The 7,904-nt window shown below is 49.6% G+C and overlaps 1 protein-coding gene and 1 long non-coding RNA gene across 2 annotated transcripts in view; both read left to right on the top strand.

The window, feature by feature from the left end:
- LARGE1 (LARGE xylosyl- and glucuronyltransferase 1) overlaps positions 1-7,904 on the top strand; it is a 387,690-nt gene that overhangs the window by 17,196 nt on the left and 362,590 nt on the right. The window lies entirely within an intron of this gene.
- LOC111735988 overlaps positions 5,370-7,904 on the top strand; it is a 21,282-nt gene continuing 18,747 nt past the window's right edge. The window contains exon 1 of the long non-coding RNA XR_002779047.1: positions 5,370-7,451. This is a non-coding gene — a long non-coding RNA (uncharacterized LOC111735988). The remainder of the gene's footprint in view (positions 7,452-7,904) is intronic.

Raw genomic sequence — 7,904 nt, 5'->3', positions numbered from 1 at the left:
TCAGGGAAGGACTTGGACGAGGTGACATTTGAGCTGAGACCTGAAGCATAACTATGATCCGGCTATGCCAGGAGAATGCCCGGCAAACAGGACACAGTAGCAGCTCAGACTGGAAAGGGCTGGATGTGTCCGCCAAGGGCTGATGGAGGCCCAAACGCTTGCGGTGGGACGAGCAGGAGGATCCGTGGTCTGAGATGAAGTCGGGGACGTAGGCAGACACCCCGGAGGACAGACCGCTGAACGGAGTTTAGATTCCTTTACAGAGCAGTGACAAGACATCGAAAGCTTGGGGCGAGGCTAACAGCACGGCTGGGTGTATTAGTTTCCTATTGCTGTTGTGACAAATTACCACAAGCGTAGAGTCTTCAGACAACACAGTTCGGAGGTCAGAGTCTAAAATCAGTCTCACTGGGCTAACGTCAAGGTGTTGGTGCTGGTTCCCTCTGGGGGGCCCTTCTGGGGGGCGCTGCCTTTTCCAGGTGCGGGAGGCCACCTGCGCTCCTCGGCTCCTGAACCCTTCATCTTCAAAGCGAGTGATGCCGTCATTCCAACGTCTGCTTCCATCCTTAAGTCTTCTCTCCTGCATCCCTCTTATTTATAAGGGCCCTTGTGATTACAGCAGGCCCACTGGGTAATCCAGGACCATCCCGTCACCTCAAAGTCCTTCAGTTAATCACATCTGCCCCTTTCCGGCAACATAGTCACAGATTCCAGGGGTGAGGGGGTGATGTCTTTGGGAGCTGTTATCAAGCCTTCCACACCAGGTTTACATTTCAAAACAAACAATCTGGAATCTGTATAGAGAATGATCTGAGGGGATAAGACTTTAGGGCTGGCCTGCAGGTAGGTGGCTAACGTAGATATCCAGGTGAGCAGTGACCGGAACTAAATGGTGGCAGTGGAGATGAGGCAGAAGTGGCCATCTGGAGGTAGGTTTTGGGGATGCTTAGGTCGTGAATGTGAGAGAAATTGAAGATGTCTCCCAGGTTTTAACCTGAGTGGAGAAGCCTGGGGGAAGAGCGGGCATGGGGCAGATGATCCATGGCTGGCTGGGGACACACTGATAGCAGAATAAAGACCTGACAGTGCCCCCAACCTGTTCACTCCTGGATGTTGAGACCCTTGAGCCAGGGACATTCAGCAGTGACATAGGTGACCTAGGAACCACTGTCAAAAGTCTTTGCTAGGAAGAAAAAAATATATACATGGAAAGACAGATCGAGATGCCTTTTTTTTCCGTATCCGGTGTGAAGCAGACACTGTTAGCATGAGGAAGAGAGTGGTTGAAATCAGGCCGTGTTCGGCACTGGACGTGTTGGGGTCGAAGTGCACGGGTTCTTGGATCAGGAGGCCTGGGTTCTGAGTCTGAGCGACTCCCCAGCCGCAGGGCCTGGCAGCAGTCCCTTGACGTTTCTGACCCTCAGCTCCTCAGTCTTCGGGGAATGAAACAAGCTAATACACGGCAGGAGCCTTGCATGCATGTGCTCGGTGTCCACGGGCTGTTCAGCAAGTGTGGGTCTCCTTTAAGAGAGAGGGATAGGAAAGAACAGCACCACCGTCTGCAATAATAATAACTAATATGAATCGAACACTATGCAAGGCACTGTTCTGTGATTCTGACACAGTTAAACTCATTCAGTCTTCACAACCACCTGCAGTTGACCTTATCCCCACTTACAGGTGAGGAAGTGGGAGGCCCAGAGAATTAGAAGGAGAGGAGGTAGGACTCAGGAGACTGCCATGGGGCCCCGGGGGCCATGCTTTTAATTACTGTGCTGTATTGTCTCAGCATGTAGAGAGGAACCATCATTATCCTCGTTTGACACATGGGGAGACCGAGGCACCACCAGATGATATACTCTACAAAAATAGAGCAGGTTGGTGGCGGTCGGCACAGTGCTCATTTGCGGATGGTTAAAAGCTGCAGCTGGTTCTGCCTCGACTCAGCCCAGGAGGAGCATCTCATCCTGAACAGAGGCTGTCTAGAGCAGGGGTCCCCAACCCCCGGGCCAAGGACCTGACCGATCCTTGGCCTGTTAGGAACTGGGCCGCACAGCAGGAGGAAGTGCGTGTGGCAGGTGAGTGAGCGAAGCTTCATCTGCATTTGCAGCCGCTCCCCAGCGCCAGCATCACCGCCTCAGCTCCACCTCAGGTCATCAGGCATTAGATTCTCGTAGGAGCCCCCGTCCCTGGTGCCAAAAAGGTTGGGGACCGCTGGTCTCTCTAGAGGGGTGGCAGGGATCCAGGCTCGGTCCCTCTTCCATTAGTCGGACCTGCCTTCCGGCCCTGGGTCTTGAAAAGGTTGGATTTTTTGCGGGGCCATCTCAGGAGCTCAGTGATCTTTTCTCCCCTCCAGCTGCCGTTCCAGGAGCGCTAGCTGTGCAGCCTCAGCCTCCCTGTCCCTCTGCGGCCCCTCTCCACGGGGTCTTTCCCTGCCCCTGCCCAAGTCTTAATGTGGAATTACAGTCTTGGGTGTGCGAGGCGGGGTGTTGGGGCTTCAGCCAGAATCACACTGCTCCCAGGACGCCTGCCGCAGAGGGCCGGGCATAATTGCTGGCTCAGCATTCCTGCACTTGGCTCGAGCACACACGTGCCTTTGGAAAAGACTCCATTCCACTAGAGATGTTTGCAGCTCACTCCCGGTGACTGATATTTGATCATTCAGTTGCTAGTTTTTGCGTGGATATTTACGTTCCTAACAGACTGTAGGTGCCTTGAAGGTACAGACTGGCTTGGGGGGCTCCTTTACGTGCACTATGCACCATGGGAGTGGTTCGGTAGCTGAGGAGGTGGTCCTGTAGCAGCCACCTACCTAGGGAGGCATGTTATTTCATGTTAGATCAAAAAATTTTTTTAAGTGTGGATGAGCTATTGTCAAGCTGTTAAGATTCGAAGAGCTGTGCAGGGAGGCCTCAGTACCTGTAACGCCACAGCATTCACCCCATATGGGTGTGTACTTTGTGCCCCAGAGTACTGGTTCTTATACGCACACAGGTGTGTTCATCGGACACATTTCAATGATGACCTCTCTTCCTGTACCAACCCCAAATTAGTCCCCTTCATTTCGGAAGATTTTTATCTACTCAGCGAAATGGTTCTGGTTCCTTCTGTGAAACGTGGGGATAAACACCACCCTGTGCAAGGCCCGCCTGTTCAAGGTTCTCCCTCGTCAGCTCCACGTCTCCCAAACCCGTGAGCCCAGACGGTATGATACCTGGGGAGTCGGGAACCTTGAGTTTATTTGAGATGAACACTCACCCAGAGGGAGGATTAGTAGAGAGTGGGGGAGGGGAGACCCCCTTGGGGAAAGATCTCAATCCTTTGGGTGGATAAGACCTGTGCAGATAGGACCTGTGTCACCTCCCCCCGCCCGACGTGTTTGCGCATTTCTTCATGAGCGCCGTGGTTTCCTCTGCGTGGCCAGCCGATTTTGGAGCCTCCATTTCCTACTCCCCTGTTTTGCTGTTAGATGTTTGAGCAAATACCTATTAAGTACCCAAGATGTGTTTGATACTGGACTAGAGTCTGAGGAAGACACAAATAAGATTGTCATGGTTCCTGCCCTCAAGAAAAATGGTTCTCGTTGGTGTTAGGTGATAATGACCTTTCTCCATATAGTCATTTCCCTGCGAATGATGGGTCTTTGGAGGAACCCCGGAGATGCGGCGATGGAGGCACTGTTTAATGGGCGAGGGAGGTTACAGGATGATAGGAAGCGAGAGTTTAAGTCGAAGAGTAGCAGTCTCTTTCGGAGATGACCCCCAATTGCAATCAAAATAATGACTGTAATAGGAGTGCGCGTGCCTGTCTTTGGGAGTCTGGGAGGAAGGGCACGTAACTATCTGGCGAAGTCAAGGAGAGCTTCATGACGAAGAGGCCTCTTGGACTGAGTCCTGAAGCCTGACGAAGTGTCGGTCGTGGGAAACGGAGTTGGGAGGCCCATACCTGAGCCGTCGTTAGTTGGCATCATGATATTAGATTGCTAGGGGGCGATGGTCTGCTGAGATCACCCGGTGATACCAGAGGTGATCTTCGAGATCAGCATGTTTAGCCAGGTGGAGCAGATGGTCTTAGAAGGAAAAGCACAAAGTACTTCTGAAACTATGGTGTCATGCACCACCTCAACTAGCAGGTTCTGTGGTAACTTTTGAGTCTGCAGAAATCCCATCCTCCTACGTTTAGGGTGTCCCTTTCTGCTTCTGAACGGTATTTGTGAGGCGTTCTCATTCCATCCCCCACCTCCCTCCACGCCCCCATCTTCGGCCCTCAGTGATTCCGTATTAATAGCAGCGATTAAGCTGCCTCATCTTGTCAAGGAGGAGATATTAATCTTCATCAGGCCCGGGGAGGAGCTGAATTTTTTTTCTGCTCTTCCCTCCCTTCTCCCTGTTTCCCCCATGGAGCTCAGGGGCTGGTCCAGCATCTGTGGGAAGCTCTATAATCTGCCTCTGCAGATGCATTTCAGGGGGGTCACGTCTCTGCCTCTCTCCCTCAGCCTCCCTGCACCTGAGCGTTGCACGGTGTAATTGAAGACCACTGTCAGGAGATGGAAGGGGAAAAAAGGCTGCTGCCTCAGATGGGAACTCCCAGCTTCATTGTCCTCACTGCTGCTGGGGAAATTAGACCAGGGCAGTACCACAGCTGGAAGCTGTAGGCTTTTTGCTTTATGAAATCCTGTTCAGCTCTTGGAAGAGTACGCCAATACCCAGATGCCTTTTTCATTCTATGTTTCTGTGATTAGCTGTGAGCTGAGGATGCTGGATGCCAGGGGCAGTCGGGGGGAGGCTGAGGATCAGTCAGAATTAGGATGGAAAGGAGCTTTTTCTCCAAAGCACCGCATCTCAGGCTGTGTGTGAACCGACTACCAGTACAGCTAACCGTGCGTCGAGATGCTGTTATGTGCCAGGCACCGTGCTGGTACAATAAGTAATGCACGCTGTCTCATTTAATCCTCACGAACAAACTTGCCAGATGAGTTTTATTCCATTTTTCAGATGAGGAAACCGAAGCCTGGGCAGTTAATAAAGTTGCAGGGAGGGAAGCCAATTCCACCCTAGGTTTCTTGATTCTTCTTGTTATGTTCTGTTCACCTAGGGTGACCGACAATTATGGGCCCAACTAGAATGCTGTGAAGAGGATGCTGTAATTAGGCTGGCACAGCAGGCATAAATGGGGACTGGTCCAGGGTAACCCGAGAAGCCTCTAGGGCAGCTGAAGACGGAGAGGTGCTTCCATGCTCCTCTTTGAAGCAGAGATGGCAAGATAGACTTGGGCTCTTCTTCCTCATTTCTCTCCATCCTGGTCCTGAGCCCTGCTGACTTGCCACAAGCTTGGTGCACGGCTCCCCCCCGCCCCTCCCATTAGTTTGTCTCTGCAATGAAGAATCTCAAATAACCACAGCCCTTTCTGCTCAGCACGCAGGACCACCTCCCAGCGTCTGTTTAACTCCCTCTGCTCGGTGGGATCGGCCCTTTGTCAGCCCCTGAGCACACCTGGATTGGAGAAATGGTTCTTTTTCAGAAAATGGGCCCTATTTGCATTCCACCAGCAATCTTCTCAGAGGGATTCCCGGGACATTAAATTAGCAGAAAATGACATTAGCGCTAAGAACCAAACTTGATTACCTGAAATACAAGTATTTATTGTAAGAAATGAAACAATCTCATCTCCACCTCCCCAGCCTGGCCGTTATCCTCACACTGAATCATATTAGTTTCCTTTTAGTTGGCATTTCTTTTTCTTTCTTTCTTTTTTTCTTTCTTTTTTTTTTTTCAGCTTGTCTCAAAGGCACAGAGTATATAATAATAATACATTATCAACACAAGGCAAGTTTGTACGTGGCTTTCCCCCCATGTAATTTGCTGGCTCTCCGGGCTGTGGTCTATAAATACGAATTCCGACGGAGGCCACAGCCTGTCCCTTTGCGTGTCCCCACGCCCTCCAGTCTAGCCACTTCACTCTGCTCACTTTTCCTCTCATGTGACATTTTTACGCTTTTATTTTTTTGCCCCATTCTCAGCTGTTTCCTTCAGGAAAATTCCACTGTCTCAGCTCAACCCCTGATCCCTGGTACTTGAAACTGTCTCCAACTCATCTTTATTTTTGCTCCTACTGCTCTTTGTCTCTTTGATGGCGCTTTGTGCAGAATCGGTGCTTAATATGCGCTGTAGAGCGGAACGGTGATTCTGCTACCTCAGACAGTCGAGGGTTAAGTAATACGGGGAAAGCAGGAAGAACAGAGCCAGGCATGCGGTGAGTAACATTAGCAATTACATTTGTTGCTGATGATAAATGTTGGGAAGGTGATAAAGGACCAGTACTCCGGAGCTTGGACGCCCCCAGTGAAATGACAGCTCCTCGAGGGCGGGTTCTGTCATCTTAACTCGGTTTTGTACCCCCAGGGCCAAAAACAAGGTGCTCGATAAGTGTTCAATGAAGTCAATGGAGCGACTAAGAAAGGAAAAGTCCACACGGGGGAAGAGAGGTTTTGAGAAAGATACTTTACTCCTCTCCTATCTGGGGGCAAGTTTAGGGGGTGAGCGCAAGACCTGAGATTAATTAGGAAGGGTTCTAAGAAGCAGCAGCAGCAGATGACATACGTGGCCAGGTCTGTGCAAAGCACCCGAGGCCATTTCAGGCTGCCTGCAGGTCTGAATCGGAGTGTTTACATGGGGTGCCATGGCCTCCTGTCAAGGCAGGAGGAGGAGCCCTCCTCACCTGTGCAACGTGGGGGACTTGGGTGCATTTGGGTAACTTTAGCCTCTCTAGTGTTTGGGGGTGCTTAGGTGGGGGAGGGGAAGCCAGAGTCATCTGCAGACATCAAGGCAGAGAACCTCAGTCTGCGTCCAGCCATGCCTGAAACTTGTATGTGTCCATAGGCAAATTACTCCTCCTTTCTATAAACTGTAATATAAGGGGGCTTAGTATTGGGAGACTTAAACCAATTTTATGTGGATTGCCATCCACTCGAAAGGATAAAAATGAAAATCAACTCTAAATGAATTGTAGACCTCGAATAAACATAAGAGCTAAAGCTGTGAGGCTCTTAGAAGGAAACAAGAGTAAATCTTTGTCACGGGATTAGGCTGTGGTTTCTTAGATGAGATTCTACAAGCACAAGCAAAAAAAAAAATAAATTGGACATCAGAATTTAAATCCTGTGTGTGTCAAAGGATACCATTAAGAAAGTGAAAAGACAACCTAAAACATAGAAAATATTTGCAATCATATATCTGATAAGAGACTTGTATCCAGAGCAGATAAAGAACTCCTATAGCTCGATAATGACAAGACAACTCAATTAAAAACTAGGCAAAAGATTAAAATAGATATTTCTCCGAAGATTTACAAATAGCCAATCAGCACATGAAAAGATGCTCAATGTCATTAGTCATTGGGGAATGCAAATCAGAGCCACAGTGGGATACCACTTCACACCCACTAGGGTGGCTGTAGAAAACAACACGTATGGGAGAGAATGTGGAGAAATCAGAACCCTTATACCTTGCTGGGGACAACATAAAATGGCAAAGCCACTGTGGAAAACGGTTTGGTGCTTCCTCAAAAAGTTAAATGAGGGATTAGCATATAACCCAGCAATACTACTCCTAGGTATATGTACACAGATGTTCATAGCATCAGAATCAAAAAGGCAACTACCCTAATGTCTATGAACTGGTGAATGGGTACGCCAAATGTCACATAGCCCTACAGTAGAATATTATCCAGACATGAAAGGGAATGAAGTACTGATATGTGCTGTAACATGATTGCACCGTGAAAACATTAATTGAGGAGCCAGTGCCAAGGCTGTCAAATTCCACTCATATGAAATGTCCAAATAGGCCGGTCCAGAAAGACAGCACGGAGATGAGTGGATTCCAAGGACTAGGGGAAGGGGAGTG

This window comes from Pteropus vampyrus, unplaced genomic scaffold (assembly GCF_000151845.1).
Source record: "Pteropus vampyrus isolate Shadow unplaced genomic scaffold, Pvam_2.0 Scaffold16, whole genome shotgun sequence".
Lineage (NCBI taxonomy): Eukaryota > Metazoa > Chordata > Mammalia > Chiroptera > Pteropodidae > Pteropus > Pteropus vampyrus.
This window is presented reverse-complemented; position numbering and strand designations above follow the sequence as displayed.